Source organism: Lissotriton helveticus, chromosome 6 (assembly GCF_964261635.1).
Source record: "Lissotriton helveticus chromosome 6, aLisHel1.1, whole genome shotgun sequence".
Classification (NCBI taxonomy): Eukaryota; Metazoa; Chordata; class Amphibia; order Caudata; family Salamandridae; genus Lissotriton; species Lissotriton helveticus.
Genome location: NC_136067.1, coordinates 158,815,822 through 158,835,093, shown reverse-complemented (window position 1 = coordinate 158,835,093; position 19,272 = coordinate 158,815,822). Strand labels below are relative to the sequence as shown.

General features: G+C 50.5%; 1 protein-coding gene across 5 annotated transcripts in view; it reads right to left on the bottom strand.

Moving 5' to 3' along the window:
- Positions 1-18,597, bottom strand: part of LOC144762369 (epoxide hydrolase 1-like) — a 324,885-nt gene extending 306,288 nt beyond the window's left edge. For 2 of the 5 annotated variants that reach the window (XM_078647540.1, XM_078647536.1), the window contains exon 1: positions 18,485-18,530. The gene's annotated coding sequence lies outside the window, so the exon portion shown is untranslated. Of the gene's footprint in view, positions 1-18,410 lie in introns of all 5 variants that reach the window. The other 3 variants (XM_078647539.1, XM_078647535.1, XM_078647538.1) reach the window with 3 other exon arrangements.
- Positions 18,598-19,272: the final 675 nt, after the last annotated feature.

The window sequence follows — 19,272 nt, the reverse complement described above, 5'->3', positions numbered from 1 at the left end:
GATGGGGTCCCTTGCAATCCCTTCCTTTAGTGAATGTTTTAAAAGAAAAACAAGTTTTAAATGTTTTCTTTATTGAACTGTGATCCCACACAGGGTGGCCTGTTGACCCCAGCAGGCCACCATCCTTGTGATGGCATCCAACCATAGTGAGTCACAGCTAATAATATTTATGAAATAGGTCGATTCCGAACCACTATGATTTGGATTTTTAAGAACCCACCTATTAGTACATAAGTGGGTTCTTAAAAATCTTCACTGGTTGCAAAAATGTTCGCAGCCAGACAGCTATCCAGGCCTCTGTATTTTAAGCAATGGGTGGAACCCGTGGGTGGTTCAGTGTGTTGCTTTTACAATGGGATCGGAAACGTTTCCATTGTGACCTTTCTCCTGGCTCAGAGTTTATAACTAGACACTTACAATCTGTCAGCGCTTCAGAGTGAGATAAGGTGCACTTGAATGACCTAAGAAAACAGAGCGAAGTAGTCACCAGGGGACAATTACTGCAATCCAAGCCTCAGATAAAATATTTTCGAACTAAGAAAGTAATGCAAACTACAAAACAATCCAATGTTGAATTATTTATATTTTTTTAAAGCTCTAAATGAGTTCTTCATGCTGGTTACACACAAAAAAAAAAATCACTCTGTGAGAAGATAACAAGAAAAATAGAATGTTTCTTAATTACTCCCATGTTGGCTTCATGCTTGACTTTTACCCTATGTACTCTTTCGCGCAATATTATCACTGATAAATTATGCATTTGGTAAAACAGTACGTTTTCTGTGGCCTTTCAAAAACCCTAATGAGGGAAAAGTCTCCGACACGCCAGGCTACAGCATCCACCATTCAAAGTAAGAAAGAGTGAGTGAGTGTGTCTTTTACATATATCGGTATACAATGAACACAGAGAAAACAAAGGGCCATTGAAGTAACTGGTGGGGCAAACCTCCCCTCTCTTCCGGGAAGAAGTGGAACCTTCCACTGAGAGCGTCACAGGCGGTATTCCTCTCGCTCAACTGTGTCCAGTGTCTTAAGTACAGCCCCCCCCCAAAATCTTCAAGGGCCTCCCCACCTTTCAGGGATTGGACGGGGGCACATTTAGCCCAAGAACAATTAATATCTGGGAGAAAGGGTAGAAAGAGGGGGCCCTCTTCACGTTCTGCTGGGGAGGTCCCATCATTTTGTGTTGCCCCACTGATTCATACGCCACTACTGGACAGATTGAACTTAAAATAAATCTCACCAAAGTGGGACTATCAACAGCAATTAAGGGATGAGGGTGAAGGATGGGGCCTAGAAGATGACTGCGACCGTTCAAAGATCAAGTGGTGAGATGGTGTGACAGTCCAAAAAGGAACAGGTCCAAGCACAGCGACAGCCCAGGGCAAGTTACAGTCCTGGCTTGTAGGAGAGAAGTGTAGTGTCCCGGCCTGTACGAGAGACCAAGGACAAGAGCCTTCCTGAAGCCAGTGTGAGTACCATGGAGAGGGCCAACCTGTCAAAGAGTGGCAGCCTCTAGGACAGTGCCTATCCTATCAGTGGCGGCTGTTTGTATTTTAAAGCGGTGAGGCGAGTGGGCGTATATTTCGACCCACTTTCAGGCTGAGTTAGAAACCCCAAAGCACTCGATCGTGGCCCGTTATACACGGACCAGATGTCTGTATGTGTAACCACCAGACCGTCACTAAGTCAATCCAGATTGGTGTACTAGGGAATAGTGGCATCCATGTTTATCGCGCTACAAAGCCTGTAACTGAAAACAGAGAACATGCACAAGATTATTTTAAAATTGTATTACATACAGTATGCAGTTGCCACCAAATGTGCAGGGATTTAGAGTTTAGGGTGAAACAAGCGTGATAAAAAATATCTTTTTTTTTTAGTAATACACAATCATACTGCACCTAGTGCAAACCTCTTTTTATATGTTTCTATTACAACAACAAACTTTAGAGCTCAGCTGATAAAACCCTTACGGTACCTCTCAAAAAGAACACAGCTTAGACACCAGGGAGCCTCAAATGATTCTATCAATTAAAGCCATATACACTGGCTCCCAAGCAGCCTTTAAATCTGCTGGTTAACCAATTACACAGATATACATTTCTTTTGGGTATCAAGCATCCCGGAAAAGGGATCGAGTCTTCTTTTGCTGTCTGACTCTCCCATAGCTCCACAGCATAGTTGGAATCTCGAGCCCGTAACAAGCCAAGTTTTCATGTGACTTCTGTTTGCCACCCTCCTTCTACCCAGGATGTGGCATTATGGCCAGAGCTGCGCCTTTGGAGCTGGGGAATCCGGCTCAAGTCTCAGCATTCGCTCAATAGCAGCCGGTCATCCTGGGCAAATCACGTAATCTGCACGTGCCTCTAAACATGGACTGAGACCTTGTGTATTATAACTTGTGTTTATGTAAAGTGCTCCAATACCATAGGGTCGAGTTTGTGCCATTTAAAAACTGTAGAAAATAGATAAGTAAAAACAAAGCACTAACATAAGGAATGCCAGATTCTCAATTACTGGCTGGTTTGTAAAAGGGAAATCAGAAAAGTTGGATATATCGTGGCTTCAAACAGAAAGACATTCTGAACTTAAAATTGTTGCTGCTACTCCCAATCCTGTTTTAATTCACTCATTCAACACTTTTTTGTCATGTGCACTCACCAGGCCCCTCACCCCCATGGCACCAAACGTCTATAGGAAACAAGCATTTGCAATGCAATAGGTCTCGTATTAGGAAAGTTTGAGCTATTGGTATTGTAAATTACATTTTTTAATTTATGTTTTGTTTTTGAAAATAGCGAAATGAATAGCTTTGTCATTTACAATGCCAATAGTTATAACTTTCGCAAATGTGACACCTATAGCATTTGTAATGCAATATGTGTTGTATTTACGTGACTTACATGTATTGATATTACAAATAACAATGGTTTTTAATTTTTTTAAAATAATTAATACTTAAATAAAAGTTATTGTACTTTATAATGGCAATAGCTTAAACTTTTGTAAATAACATTTGTGAAGATGATGTTCAGTGTATTTTATTGTGACGAAAATACAAGAACAGAAGTGAAATATTAACATCTTTTGTTACATTTGTAATAAAGCTTGAAACATTGAGATAACATATTTGAACCAGTTGTTGTTGAATGGTTGCACAGATTGATGCTGTGGTGGAGCTCAGTGATGTTGTGGTGCCACTGAGTGATGCTGTGGTGGTGCTGAGTGATGCTGTATGCTATACTAGGTTTTGTTTTGTTATGCTATGCTGTCCTATGTTTTGATTTGTTATGCTATGCTGTTTTGTTATGCTATGCTATGTTTTGTTATGCTAGGCTATGTTTTGCTATGCTAGGCTATGTTACGCTATGCTATGCTATGTTACGCTATGCTTTGTTATGCTATGCTATGTTTTCCTCTGCTATGTTTTGCTCTGCTATGCTATGCTATGTTTTGTTGTGTTTTATTATGCTATGCTTTGTTTTGCTATATACTATGTTTTGTTATGCAATGGTATGCTAGGTTTTGTTGTGTTGGTATGCTATGCCGTGTTTTGCTATGCTATTATGTGTTTTGTTAAGCCATGCTATGTTTTGTTGTGTTTTGCTATGCTATGTTTTGCTATCCTATGCTTTGTTTTGTTATGCTATGTTTTGTTGTGTTTTGCTATCCTATGCTTTGTTATGCTATGCTTTGTTGTGTTGTGTTTTGTTATGCTATGTTTTGTTGTGTTTTGCTAGGCTATGCTTTGTTTTGCTATGCTATGTTTTGTTATGCTATGCTATGTTTTGTTTTGTTATGCTATGCTAGGTTTTGCTATGCTAGGTTTTGTTATGCTATGCTGGTGAGGGTGAGTGAGGGTGTGTGGTGGTTAGGGGGTGTGAGGGTGTGTGAGGGTGAGTGAGGGTGAGTGAGGGTGAGTGAGGGTGAGTGAGGGTGAGTGAGGGTGAGCGAGGGTGAGCGAGGGTGAGCGAGGGTGAGCGAGGGTGAGCGAGGGTGAGCGAGGGTGAGCGAGGGTGAGCGAGGGTGAGCGAGGGTGAGCGAGGGTGAGCGAGGGAGGGCGAGGGAGGGCGAGTGAGGGCGAGTGAGGGCGAGTGAGGGCGAGTGAGGGCGAGTGAGGGCGAGTGAGGGCGAGTGAGGGCGAGTGAGGGCGAGTGAGGGCGAGTGAGGGCGAGTGAGGGCGAGTGAGGGCGAGTGAGGGCGAGTGAGGGCGAGTGAGGGCGAGTGAGGGCGAGTGAGGGCGAGTGAGGGCGAGTGAGGGCGAGTGAGGGAGGGTAAGGGTGTGAGGGTAAGGGTGTGAGGGTAAGGGTGTGAGGGTAAGGGTGTGAGGGTAAGGGTGTGAGGGTAAGGGTGTGAGGGTAAGGGTGTGAGGGTAAGGGTGTGAGGGTAAGGGTGGGTGAGGGTAAGGGTGTGAGGGTAAGGGTGGGTGAGGGTGGGTGAGGGTGGGTGAGGGTGGGTGAGGGTGGGTGAGGGTGGGTGAGGGTGGGTGAGGGTGGGTGAGGGTGGGTGAGGGTGGGTGAGGGTGGGTGAGGGTGGGTGAGGGTGGGTGAGGGTGGGTGAGGGTGGGTGAGGGTGGGTGAGGGTGGGTGAGAGGGTTGTGAGGGTGTGAGGGTGTGAGGGGGTGAGGGTGAGTGAGGGTGAGGGGTGAGGGGTGAGGGGTGTGAGGGTGTGAGGGTGTGAGGGTGTGGGGGTGTGAGGGTGAGGGGGGGTGAGGGGGTGTGAGGGTGACGATGAGTGGGTGTGTGAGGGGGTGTGAGGGTGAGTGAGGGGTGTGAGGTTGAGGGTGTGTGAGGGTGGGTGAGGGGGGTGTGAGGGTGAGGGTGGGTGAGGGTGGGTGAGGGTGAGAGGGTTGTGAGGGGTGAGGGTGTGAGGGTGTGAGGGGGTGAGGGTGAGTGAGGGGGTGAGGATGAGGGGGTGAGGGGTGTGAGGGTGTGAGGGTGGGTGAGGGTGGGTGAGGGTGAGGGGGTATGAGGGTGGGTGAGGGTGTGAGGGTGGGTGAGGGTCTGTGTGTGAGGGTGAGAGGATGTGATGGTGAGGAGGTGTGAGGGTGGGTGAGGGGTGTGAGGGTGAGGGGGTGTGAGGGTGACGATGAGTGGGTGTGTGAGGGGGTGTGAGGGTGAGTGAGGGGGTGTGAGGTTGAGGGTGTGTGAGGGTGGGTGAGGGTGTGTGAGAGGGTGAGGGTTAGGGTGTGTGAGGGTGAGGGTGTGTGAGGGTGAGGGGGTGAGGGTAAGGGTGTGTGAGGGTGAGTGGGTGTGTGAGAGGGTGTGAAGGTGTGGGAGGGTGGGTGAGGGGTGCGAGGTGAGTGAGGGGGTGTGAGGGTGAGTGAGGGGTGTGAGGGTGAGTGAGGGGGTGTGAGGGTGAGTGAGGGGGTGTTAGGGTGAGTGAGGGGGTGTTAGGGTGAGTGAGGGGGTGTTAGGGTGAGTGAGGGGGTGTTAGGGTGAGTGAGGGGGTGTTAGGGTGAGTGAGGGGGTGTTAGGGTGAGTGAGGGGTGTTAGGGTGAGTGAGGGGGTGTTAGGGTGAGTGAGGGGGTGTTAGGGTGAGTGAGGGGGTGTTAGGGTGAGTGAGGGGGTGTTAGGGTGAGTGAGGGGGTGTTAGGGTGAGTGAGGGGGTGTTAGGGTGAGTGAGGGGGTGTTAGGGTGAGTGAGGGGGTGTTAGGGTGAGTGAGGGGGTGTTAGGGTGAGTGAGGGGGTGTTAGGGTGAGTGAGGGGGTGTTAGGGTGAGTGAGGGGTGTGAGGGTGAGTGAGGGGGTGTGAGGGTGAGTGAGGGGGTGTGAGGGTGAGTGAGGGGGTGTGAGGGTGAGTGAGGGGGTGTGAGGGTGAGTGAGGGGGTGTGAGGGTGAGTGAGGGGGTGTGAGGGTGAGGGTGTGTGAGGGTAAGGGTGTGTGAGGGGGTGAGGGGGTGTGAGGGTGGGTGAGGGGGTGTGAGGGTGAGTGAGGGTGAGAGGGTTGTGAGGGGTGTGAGGGTGAGAGGGTTGTGAGGGGGGTGAGTGAGGGTGTGTGAGGATGAGGGGGTGAGGGTGAGTGAGGGTGAGGGGGTATGAGGGTGAGGGGGTATGAGGGTGAGGGGGTATGAGGGTGAGGGGGTATGAGGGTGAGGGGGTATGAGGGTGAGGGGGTATGAGGGTGAGGGGGTATGAGGGTGAGGGGGTGACACTGTGTGCACACGCCTAGGTGCCTCGAAGCGAGCAGCAGCGCAGTGCCTGGTGACTCTCCTTGATGGCGGCAGTAGGTTTGTAAGCTGGCAGGGCCCACTGCACTTGATTACTACCTCTAGGCGCGGTCTAGTGTGTGTTGCGGCTTCCAATGCACACTGAGGTAGTGACGCTTTGTGCAGCGCCGAGAGTGCATCTGCCATTACTGCAAGGCGCTGTCCATACTACGGGGCCTGCGTGAGGGTGCTACGAAGGCAGGACTGTCACTGATGTCAGCACAGCGCTCTCTGCTGCTGCCAGGCACTTTATCGCACATGACCTCCACTCTGCTTCTCTCCAAAAGTCATCCCATGTTCTTTAAACGCTAAGACACGATGGATCCATCCTCGCACACAGCAAGAGTTGACCAGTGTGCTCAGACTTGGTCCTCGCAGCACTAGAGCCTCGCAGCCCGATTCAGAGTTTGATGGAAGCGGGACATGTGCCAAGCCGCAGCGAATGGCCCTCTGTGCGCTATAATAGAGCGAACGGGACGTCCGTCGCAGCTTGGCAGATGTCCCGCCCGTGCTTTCTATGGTCTGGTGAAGTTTATACCAGAGAGGAAAGAAACAGCCGAACCTTCGTTGTCTGCAAGAATCCAATGTACAGGTGACTGGTGGGACGGCGCCTGCAGGGACATGTTTTATTGTGTTCACAGCGCCGCCAAATACCATCACAGTAATTAACATGCATCAAATTGGAAGTCACCCATATGTGATACGGTTATTTAGAAGGCCACATGTTACTTTTAATAGGTTGGTGACTGCAGCAAACTGAATACATGTTATTACTTACTACAAGCCACATGGACAACGATAGGGGAGATGGGGGCCCCCGCATTTGATAAAAGCAGGCGCTGTGCTGAAAACTGAAGCGCGGCGCCCTTGTAAGTTTAATGACGAGCACTAAAAGCGCCGGCCTTCTGAAGCTGCTGTAGAGGACAACAGCACAAGGGGGATGGGCGGGGTTGGATTGTATGTTCAGGACGTTTAGTTTCTCTTATATTATGCATGTCAGCAGAACAGAATTTAAATAAGCGAACCTTATGAACGTGGCCCGGATAGAAAGCAGCCCTCGCACATAATATTAACAAGGAGGAGGCGCTGCTGCATGAGGTTTATCATGGGTCTGGGAAAGGGGTCTCTGTATGTGTGAGGAAGCCTGAAGAGGAGACGGAGGGAGGGAGGGAGGGAACTAGGGTGAGAGGTGACCAGTGGCAGCTGGTGAAATTTTAAAGTGGTGAGCGTAAAATGATTGGTGGAGTACACCGCGCGAGCGAGCCCGAACCACCTAAGGAGGGTTCGGGGGGGTTCTCCCCCCGAGAAATGTTTGAAAAATAAGTAGGCAAATGGTGCATTTTCAAGACTTTCGGAAGCCACTGTGCTACACAGAAACAGGCACTGCCTCCCCTCAAACTATCATCAGTTCCAAGGCCTCATGAATAAACCATTTTAAATTGCAATAAACCACAAATAATGTTACTAATGTTGCATAAATAGGTTGGATCGGTCTACTGAGCCAGTGCCTACGTGAGATAAAGTGGCATTCAAGATGTCCCAACAGAGTAAAATCCCAGAGAAATCATTTTTAAAATCTTGCGCCAACCTCCAGCCACTGACCCACTCGTGGGCCAAGGTTTAGGAACATTGGCTGAACCCAATATACTCTGTTCCAGGGGTCAAAAGTCAATGACGAGAGCGTCTGGCTCATCCTACTACCAGTCAGATCTCATTGCATCTTTCAACCTGATGCCCCTGAGCTGTGCAGATTACACAGAGAGCGTCTGGCTCACCCTACTACCACTGCATGTCACAGAGCTGTGCAGATTACACTGAGAGCGTCCGGCTCACCCTACTACCACTGCATGTCACAGAGCTGTGCAGATTACACAGAGCGTCTGGCTCACCCTACTACCAGGCCTCATTGCATCTTTCACCCTGATGTCACAGAGCTGCGCAGATTACACAGAGAGCGTCTGGCTCACCCTACTACCACTGCATGTCACAGAGCTGCGCAGATTACACCGAGAGCGTCTGGCTCACCCTACTACCACTGCATGTCACAGAGCTGTGCAGATTGGGCTAAAGAATGGTGATGGATTAAACCCAGATCAGTTGACTGGGGGTGAGTGTTTGATTTGCTCAAACGCTCCGTCCATCATCCCCTTTTGTATCACCCTACTACCAGTCAGACCTCATTACATCTTCCACCCTGATGTCACAGAGCTGCGCAGATTACACAGAGAGCGTCTGGCTCACCCTACTACCACTGCATGTCACAGAGCTGAGGAGATTACACAGAGAGAGTCTAGCTCACCCTACTATCAGGCCTCATTGCATCTTTCATCCCGATTTCACAGAGCTGCGCAGATTACACAGAGAGCGTCTGGCTCACTCTACTACCAATGCATGTCACAGAGCTGCGCAGATTACAGAGAGAGCGTCTGGCTGACCCTACTACTAGGCCTCATTGCATCTTTCACCCTGATGTCACAGAGCTGCGCAGATTACACAGAGAGCGTCTGGCTCACCCTACTACCACTGCATGTCACAGAGCTGCGCAGATTACACAGAGAGCGTCTGGCTCACCCTACTACCACTGCATGTCACAGAGCTGCGCAGATTACACAGAGAGCGTCTGGCTCACCCTACTACCAGTCAGACCTCATTGCATCTTTCAACCCGATGTCACAGAGCTGTGCAGATTACAGAGCGTCCGGCTCACCCTACTACCACTGCATGTCACAGAGCTGCGCAGATTACACTGAGAGCATCTGGCTCACCCTACTTCCAGGCCTCATTGCATCTTTCACCCGGATGTCACAGAGCTGCGCAGATTACACAGAGACGTCGGTCTCCCCCCACTACCAGACCTCATTGCATCTATCAACCTGAGGTGCCAGAGCTATGTAGATGACACAGAGAGAGTCTAGCTCAGCCTACTACTACCAGACCTCTTTAAATCTTTCAATCTAACTGAATTTAACATATTTATTTCTCCACATCCCACTGCACATTTCATTTGTTGGGGAGTCTGTCTTAATCACAAGCCAGAGTAAGGAAGAATATATAGTCAGTCACATAATTAACAAAAACAGTAACAGGTCAATTTCAAAATGAATATGTCATCCCATATACAGCACACATCAACTTAAGTTAGATGGCCAAATATTCACCAAAACTTAGTATTCAAAGAAGATTAAATTCTTTTATTTATTAATTATACTTGTTTTTCACTATTTTCTTTTGATTATGCCATTCAAATATTCAATAATATATGCATCAAGCTACAATTCATAAAGAGCAGTACAACAAAAACTTTGACAAGTTGATAGAGGCAGGGCGGTAGAATCACAAGGCAGTCAAGCCAGTATAAAACCTTTACAACGACTAGCGACACAAGTGACTCTCTGGGCTGTAGGTGGGCACCCTCTGGGCTGTAGGTGGGCACCCTCTGGGCTGTAGGTGGGCACCCTCTGGGCTGTAGGTGGGCACCCTCTGGGCTGTAGGTGGGCACCCTCTGGGCTGTAGGTGGGCACCCTCTGGGCTGTGAGGGGACACCCTCTGGGCTGTGAGGGGACACCCTCTGGGCTGTAGGTGGGCACCCTCTGGGCTGTAGGTGGGCACCCTCTGGGCTGTGAGGGGACACCCTCTGGGGATGTAGGTGGGCACCCTCTGGGCTGTGAGGGGACACCCTCTGGGGTGTAGGTGGGCACCCTCTGGGCTGAGAGGCGACACCCGGCCTCTGGGCTGTAGGTGGGCACCCTCTGGGCTGTGAGGGGACACCCTCTGGGCTGTAGGTGGGCACCCTCTGGACTGTGAGGGGACATCCTCTGGGATGTCAGGGGAAACCCTCTGGGCTGTAGATGGGCAACCTCTGGGCTGTAGGTGGGCAACCTCTGGGCTGTGAGGGGACAACCTCTGGGCTGTAGGTGGGCACCCTCTGGGCTGTGGGTGGGCACCCTCTGGGCTATGGGTGGGCACCCTCTGGGCTATGGGTGGGCACCCTCTGGGCTATGGGTGGGCACCCTCTGGGCTTATGGGTGGGCACCTTGTGTAAGGTCAGTGTGCATCACCTGGGCCGAAAACAAACCAGTTGGTCTGGTGAGCTGGCATCCTGCCAGCTGAGTGTGACCTAACCCCCCACATTAGGCGTTGCTAAAACCCAGGACCACAGAAGGTGCGTCCCTTCTTCTTGTCCTGTCCACTTAGAAATAGTTAACTCACCTTTCCCATTTGCCAGCAGCATAACATTTTCACTCTCTCTCCCCAGACGTAGCCTGGCCCTCAGGTAATTTGCCAGGGGACATTACAAGCGTTGCTTCTGAAAGACATGCAGGTCTGGGGCTTGGTCAGTCACATGCTGCTTTGCTCTGGCCTGGCCTGTCCATTGAACCTCATTCATTGCACTGGTCACTGGACATTTTTCATCGTTGAGCAGCTGGTGAAGAAGTCCGCCCCTGGGCAGGAAGGGCCACAGAGGGGCCCCTCCGCTGCCTCTCAAGGGTATGTCGAGGGCCCGTGAAGTAAAAATGCTGCTTTGCCCTGGCCTATCATTGGATGGAACTTAAGGGGTTCAGGAAAACCTTATTGGTCGGTGTCAGGTACAGATAAATAAATGCACACAGCGTGCTGCTGTTAGTACCAGGCTGTGGGGCGAAGTGCTACAGGAGCACTGGGGACCAAGCAACGCAAGAGCACAACATGTTTCACACAGCGACGAATACACCACAAAAGAGGGCGTGCTTTCTTCATCGGTTTATTGAGTGTGAATATAGTATATTTGGTGCATTCCATGTTCTATTGACGTTCATCAAATGTCAAAATAGACTGGTAGTGACTTACGTGCACAAGTGACTGAAAACTGAAACCGAAGTAAGGCAAGCTAGGAGCTCTTCACTCTATTCCAGGCTGTTCTCCTTTGCAAGGTTAAAATGCGCAGCAGTGACATCGGACAGCGTGGCGCTTTAGTAATTGCACTTATTATGAAAACAATGCACCACTCCCTTGTTCATCGTACACATATTGTACTCAACCACAGAGGCACCTTCGTGCACACCTAGCCTGTTATACTAAGTAATGCCACAAGTAAACCCATCTCTGTTCTACTACCCCTGTGCGCAGCCCCTGTGGGAAGGGACAATGAGAGAGCTGAACCACGCCAAAATGGTCGATAGAGCGCAGCGCAGTAAAATTGACAACAGAATTATAGCACGCAAAAAAAATCAAAAAAATCAATGACTATTCATCACACAGTTTAATCAGTGGGTGATAACTCCATCTTAATTTAATTCCAGAAATAGACATGGAGTAGAGGGGAAAGAGATCGAAACTCAAGCTGCATTGATTACAAGAATGAGGGTATCACCAATTACCAATGAGTCCCGTCCTACTAACCTCTGAGTCCTGCTGCAGTCAAGTCAGTCGTGGCACAGGTCCGACAAGCAGCAAACTGGCATGAAATGATGGACACTCGAGTCAGAGAGAGTCGTCTCTGCAGTCAATGTCCTCGCTCTCCGACGCAGTGGCTTCCAGAAAGTTCCAGGTCAGACAGACACACGGGAAGCAGTATCTGCAGACTCGAATCCTCTGCTTCCCGCCTGCCACACCCCTTTCCCAACTCGTCACAGGGTGGGTCCCACCATGCCCTGTAATGAGTTGGGAAATGGCTGGGTGACAGCCTCCACTCCCTGATTGACGTGGAGGGTTAGCAATACCGGGCTTACACTTAAAACGCCCGGGGCTATTTTCCCTTCACGCCATCAGGGGGTGGAGACTCGGCCCCGAAGCTAGGTCTTTGCCGGGTTGATGACATCACAGCCTTCAGGGCTGTGAGGTTATCAGCCCGGCAAACACAGCACTTACGCTTCTTTGGGCCCAGGGAAGTCAGTCACGTGACGTGACAATAATGCCTCACGGCGGCGATATTGGTGAGTGGCAGGGCTACTGTGGCAGACATGCTGACAGTCAGTGGCTGCTGTCACTGTGTTGATTTAATGGAGCCAAAACTTAGAAGACATTAAAATCAAGTATTTTTTAAAACAAATATGGATTGAGCAATGAGCAGCTTTTGGGAACGGGGGCGTAGCCCCGACGCCCTCGGGGAGAAACCGCCACTGGAGGTGACTGAGGAGAAAACGTCAGTACGGGGAAGCTAGTCAGATAAGGGGGAGGAGGTGAGGAAGAGAGGAGAGAGGGAGGCGGCCGGGAGAGATTGGGAAGGAGAGGGTTAGAGCCCGGAGCTGCTGGAAGTGTATGAGCGGACGGCAGCATGCTGATCGGGGTTCTGAGAAATAAGGTGCCTGGGCCTGTGGGTGCTGGGGGAGGGGAGAGGAGGGGCGAGGGCTGCCAGGGAAGACCAGGAGAGGAGGGATAGGATTAATTCCCCCACAGATGGCAAGCTGCCATTCACGAGTCTCTAGCGCACAGTTGTGCACCTGTTATGTTATGTTATGTTAATAACATTTATTAGGCGCAACAGCTGCCCCAGCAAAGGGGCGTCCTGGCGCCAGATCATGTACACAACACAACAGATCAGGGCTGAAAAGAAGGGAAATCAGATAACAGGGGAAACCTAAAAAAGCCTTTGATGCAGCAGGGGGCGGAGAGCAGGGGGCGGAGCGGGAAGAGCTGCTGGCGTGGGAGGGTGATTGATGGGCGGGGGGGGGGGGGAAGCAGATCCCTTTGAAGCTGCTGCCTGCTTGTGGGGACTGGGAGGAAGGGTGACGATATGGGAGGAGAGATGCTGGCCTGAGTCAGAGCGCACCATATGGAGAGGGAGGGGGGGTGGGCCGAGTGCAGGAGAAATGCTGCTGGCAGGGGGAAGGCTCGGGTAAGCTCGTGCACGAGGAGCTTGTCACGTGACTCGCTTCTCGTGAACTATTGAGAATCCGGATCATAAAAAGTCAGCCTTGTGGATGGACGACATTAGGTCTCTCTACGAGACCTAAAAAGATCTCTGCCAAAGTGCCCCTCATTGGGAGCCCGTCGGGTACTGCAGCGCCGATCCGACGAGGTGCAGCCCGATGCTGAAGCATGACACCCATCCGGGTGTGTGAGGGCCCTAAAAGCCTCATAATACCCCAGAGACAGTTGTAAATAAAGCGCCATCCCCAGAGCATCTTTGGAGACAGCACCAGGGAGACTGCCAGCCCAACTGATGGTGCCAGTACACGGTCACTTCATCTGCAGTGGCACACTAAGCTGGTGTAAAATTCTGTTACATGAGATTTTTGGCTGAATCGAGTCGTGCATGTGGGTTTTTGAATGCTGGACTTCATGGGTCTGATAGAGCAAAGCTACTACAATTACAGAAAATGAAGCCACCCTGCCAGACACAGTCCCAAAGTCAACAGTAATCTCACAGAGAAAGAATACATTCCTGCAAGCAAGCATTCCCGAACCACTTAACCCTTTGGGTGCTGGTGACGGAACCACTCCGTCACCAGCCAGAGACAGGCTGTGCTAATGACGGAGTGGTTCCGTCAAGGCCCCGCCGCCACGTCTGCGCGGCAGCGATTTTGCGCCTGCGCTGAGCGTTCTATTGAGCGGACGGGGCCGTGACGGAACTACTCCGTCACAAGCACATCGCACCCGAGGTTCGTGACGGAGTGGTTCCGTCACGAGCATGGCGGCGCCGCGCGGCTCCCCCTGCCCCCTAGTGCTGCGGCGGAATTACCGCCGCAGCCAAGGGGTTAAACAATCTACAACCACAGACTTGTAGCTGGCCTACAAGTCTATGGTTAAAGAAGACCATCGGGACGTTCTCCGGGAGAAAAGAGACTATTTGGCCAGGAGGATTGATGCCGCCTCCAACTCATGTAAAGAAATCTTTACGGTGGTCAGGGAGTTTATGGCCCCCAGATCTAACCTGCCCCTAGGGGTTCCATCGGAGGTGTGGGTCTGTGATCTGGCCAAATTCTTCACGAATAAGATTAAGTCTATCCAGGACTCCTTCACAGTGGGGCCTGCTGGGGTGGGTGTTAGTTTTGTGACTGTACCGGCGCGGTCGCCAGCGCAGGCTGCGGTTCTCGCAGAGTTTCCTACTATTTCCATCGAGGCCTCCCTAGCGCTTTTGGCCAATCTTAAATCGGGTTCGCCCTTAGACCCCTGTCCGGCCAAATTTTTGGCTAAGATGGCTATGGTGGTCAACCCACTGGTCAACCCACTTGTGAATCTGTCTCTCAGTGAGGGGAAGGTCCCGTTGCCATGGAAAAGGGCTATGGTGATCCCCCTCCTTAAGAAGCCCGGTTCGGACCCAGAGGTTTTGGCCAATTACAGGCCGATCTCCCTTCTCCCGGCGTTGGCTAAGATCACGGAGAAGCATGTGCATGGCGTCCTCTCCAGCTATCTAGAATCCAGTGATCTGCTTCACCCTTCGCAGTCCGGTTTCCGTCCTAACTTAAGTACGGAGACGGCACTGTTGGAGGTGTCTGAGATTATCAGGGAGACACTGGATGCTGGAGGTAGGGCCATGCTAGTCATGCTTGATCTATCGGCGGCCTTTGACACCGTCCCCCACGAGGTGCTCCTCGCCAGACTCTATGACATCGGTCTGAGGGGGACGGTGTTCAATTGGTTTACATCTTTTCTTGAGGGCCGCCGACAAACGGTCTGGGCCTCTCCGAGCTCCGCCGAGATGCCGCCTTTGGGAGTCGGTGTTCCGCAGGGTTCTGTGTTGAGCCCGACTCTTTTTAACATCTTTATGACACCTTTGGCGGCACTGGTGGAGTCTTTTGGGGCCCGGATCGTGTCCTACGTGGATGACACGCAATTGCTTTTTGCGTGTGGAAAGGATCAGGCCTTCGATGGAGAGAATATCCGGGGGTGTTTGGAGCTGGTTTCAGTCGAACAGCCTCAAGGCCAACTCCAACAAATCGGAGGTGTTGTTCTTCGGCTGCTCCTCTGACCCCGACTGGCGGGCGTGGTGGCCCATGGATATGTGTCCCCCTGCCCAGGCATCGTTGGTGGCCAAAAACCTGGGAGTAAAGATGGACAATAGTCTGTCACTGATCTCACATATTCAGGGCCTGACGGGCACCTGCTATGGGATACTTAAGATGCTCCGGAAGTTCCTACCTTTGCTCACAGAAGAGCACAGGAAGATCACTGTGCAAGCTTTAGTGGGCTCTAGACTGGACTATGCGAACGTCCTGTATATAGGTCTTCCGGAGTATCTTGTCCAGCGGCTGCAGGGTGTGCAGAACTCCGCGGCCCGCGCCATTTTTGGCCTTCACAGGCGAGTGAGAGCTTCCGGTTTGGTGCAGTCGCTTCACTGGCTGCCCATCCGGAAGCGGATCAGGTTTAAGGTTTTGACCCTGGCGCATAAAGCGCTATTTGGCGCGGGAGCAAAGTACCTACAACGCAGGTTGGCCTTTTATCGTCCCACTAGATCGCTGCGGTCAGAGTCTTTGTTTCTGGCGGTGGTGCCACGTGTGAGGAAGGCACGTACTGGGGGACGATCTTTTAGTATGAGGGCTCCCCAACTGTGGAACACCTTGCCTCTGGCTCTACGGTTCTTCCCCGTACCTGCTCCTGTTTAGGAAAAGCCTGAAGACTTGGCTTTTTAAACTCTAGGTTTCGTGTCTTTTTTTCTTTCCCTTGTCTGCTGTATGGTGTTATGTTTTTTATTCTGAGCTGCCTCGATAAAGCGCCGGGACACTCCTCTGGAGTAGCCGTGCGCTATAGAAATAAATATATAACATAACATAACACTAACACACATGGGAGCCTAAGACTGACGGAGATAATTCCATTTGCATGGCTATTCCCACCTAAATCTAAAGCTGCAATTCAATCAAACACATCTAAAGAAATCTGACACGACATAAAGCACTACGATACCTCATATACGGTAGTAAACACAATCTAAAGGTAATTACAGTACAATACATATAACACACACTAACATCATAACACGCCGCAGTTGGGCAGTCGATTGTAGTTCATGCAGACTACATTATAATTTCCTTATACTTCGACACTCTCTCACATAAAACAGACAGCACTGCTGTAGGCCACGCCCATCACCCAGTACTGTACCGCTCCACAGCAATAAACCACCCATCACCAACTTAACAGGCATCGATAACTGAAAAGATCTACCACATGCCGCTGGCCAATGAGGACTCGAATTTAGTCCACCATTGTGGGCTCCAACTATCTGCATTCGTAATTTTTAACCTTTTAACTTCTGCGCAATCCTACTAAATCATGGCTGGATTCCGGGGAACCCCACTGAAACATTATTGGACTCTGGGGACTACCACTAAGTCATTACTGAATGCCAGGGACCCCAGTATAAGCAATTTCAAGGATTTGGACCACAAAGCAATACACAAAAATACAGACACAACAAACATTCATCAAATACAGAGATGATGAAACATTTTATTTACACGGATGAAATTTCTACAAATGATTAAACATTTTATTTAATTCACAAATACAAAAAAAAAGATGTAATCTCAATGGAAAGATCGGAGCTTTTTCATTCAATTAAGGCCACCAGTAGGCGTCGCACACACCCCCACCCCTCAGAAATTGACCAAAAACTCTACTCCCCGTGCACGGGGTGTTGAGAGCTCCGTACACTCCTGAGCACCATTGCAACTGCACCAGCTGCAAGAATGGCTGCGGCCCAGAGTAGCAGACTGACACCTCTGCCTCCCCTACCCCTCTCCCATCATACCTGACCATCACTCCACTCTTGAAACAGACTCCCTGTCCCTTTCAGAAAAAAACAAGCATTTGCAATGCAATAGGTCTCGCATTAACAGGAGTTTAAGCTATTGGCAATGCAATAGCTTAAACTCTCGAAAATGCAAGACCTATCGCATTGCAAATATTTTTTTTCAAAATTTTATTATCCCCCATGCAGCGCTTTCCCGTTCATGAAGGGCGTGTCCTACAGTAAAGTGAAAACGCGGAATGTTGGCTTTCAGAAAAAAGCATGTTTGTCAAGTTGATAAACAGATTTTTTTGCATGGTAAAAGTGCCCAAGCTGCGCTTTCCCTTTAATGTCGGCCGCGTACCTTTCTTTAGAAGCAGTTTGTGTAAAGAAAGGGGCGCAGCCTCTATGAATGTGTAAGCTCTGCATGGGTGTCAGTAAACAAATTTAATAAATAAATGCAGACTGCACTGCTCAAATAAATAAGTGTGCTTGATAAATGCGGACTGCGCTGCTAAAAGAAGGAAAGAAACGCGACTGATATAGTTAAAGAGGACCGCCTTTAGTAAACACTAAAATAAAAGCGGGCAGTATGCTGCGAGGTAGTGGGTGCAACTTGGGAAGAGCATTAAATAAAATAGTGCTCACTAACTTATAAAGTAGAGCATGTAACAACACCAGTAAAAGGTCCAGTCGTTATGGGAGGTTACAAATACAGACAAGGCGGTACCAAGGAGGGACTAATTAGCCCAATAATGAATCGGAAGCCAGCTTTTACGAAGGACAATGAAACAAGCCAATTACAAATATGGGCGGAGAGTGGGCAGGGCTTCTATTCCGTACTCCACTACTGCATGCCTCAGGCTCGACCTAAAGAAAGGATCTCCCACACGCTGCAGCCTCTCTGCAATAGGGGTGCCATCAGACCTAATGCGAGCTAAGAAAAAGCAGCCCCCATAAATCTTTTGTAAAATAAGTCATAATTGTGATGCAGTCGGCCATTCAAACTTTTGTTTGCTTCACCAATGGGAACGTGTCCTTTTACTGGACTTATTAAAATGTTTGCAGTAGGTACCGCCTGGTGATTACCATTACTAAAAGGCATTCTTTGAAAGTACAGTTTAAAGAGTTGTGTCATAAAGGGACTTGCAGAGCTGCTAAAGGCTTTCGGGTTTCTGGAACCGGTGCACCAGTCTCACACTTTTTCATCTCACACTCTGCTAAATGCTGTGCCCCACAACACGACAACCGCACCTCGGTGGCCTTCACCCACGCACGAGAAGGAAACACTTCCACACGGGATCACAACGAAGACACGACCCTTCCAACCACAGACGGTGTAGCGAGCTACCCATGTTGGCAAGTGCTTCGGAACCCCATATACGGATAGTAAGCACTATATAACTATTGCAATACAATACAGAGATGTGCAAGGCGTGTGCACCAGGAGGAAATGGAGTCCAAGCACTGAGACTGCGCTAGCCACAACACTCACACTTTCAGGCGCTATAGTGATAAATAATAAGAATACGAATAAGTGCTGCAGGCACCTGGTGGTGTCTGCTGCCCCTCCGCCACTGCTCCCTGGAGCCCCCACCTCCACAGGCCCAGCAGCTCTCAGTACCTGCTGGAAGCTTCAGGTCCGACCGGCTCCGATGCACCCGTCGAGAGCCTCAGCCTATGCGCGGGAGGCTGCTGGGAGCGATGAGGGATCAGGCCAGGCCGGGCCCGCCTCGCCAGCCCGGGGCACGCCCAGCCGAGCCCGCCCCGCAGCGGATGGAGCCTGGCCGCCTGCAGGCCCGCCCCGCTCCTCCATGTCCGGAAAGAGGAGAGCCCCGTCCTCCGTACACAGACTGTTTACAGCACTGCTCGGTCGAACTTGAAAAAAAAACATCATTTAATGTTTGTATGTTGAACAGTGTTACGCACACGCCAATCCCCTCCGTTTACTGCCTGTTCACTCATTGTAACCTTGTTTCGTGACTTGGTGCTCTGCTGTCGCACACGAAGTTTGCGGTTAAATTTACCGCGCAAACAATTTGCGAACAGGGCCCTGTGTGCTGCCGGCGGGGCTTCTCGGCGCTGCACGCGCCCTCCGGCGGCGCGCGCTCAGCTGAACATAAGAAGCTCAGGTTCAAACCCGCGTCAATAAACAACAAAACCACGTGCTCGCGCGTGCAGCTCTGCAGCCGGGGCCGCACGAGCACGTTTACCACAAGCTTCTTTCACAAGTGATCCTCGTGGGAAGCCCGGGGGCGTGGCAACAGTTGCACCTGCATCACCTTTGCGTAGGGCGCGTGAGGGACCCACTCACCCTAATTATAAGTGGCTATTATGTGTTTATACTGCACGGCACCCGAATTATAACTCACTGTTATAGCTTTATCAGGTGGGGTAGCGGGGGCATGTTTT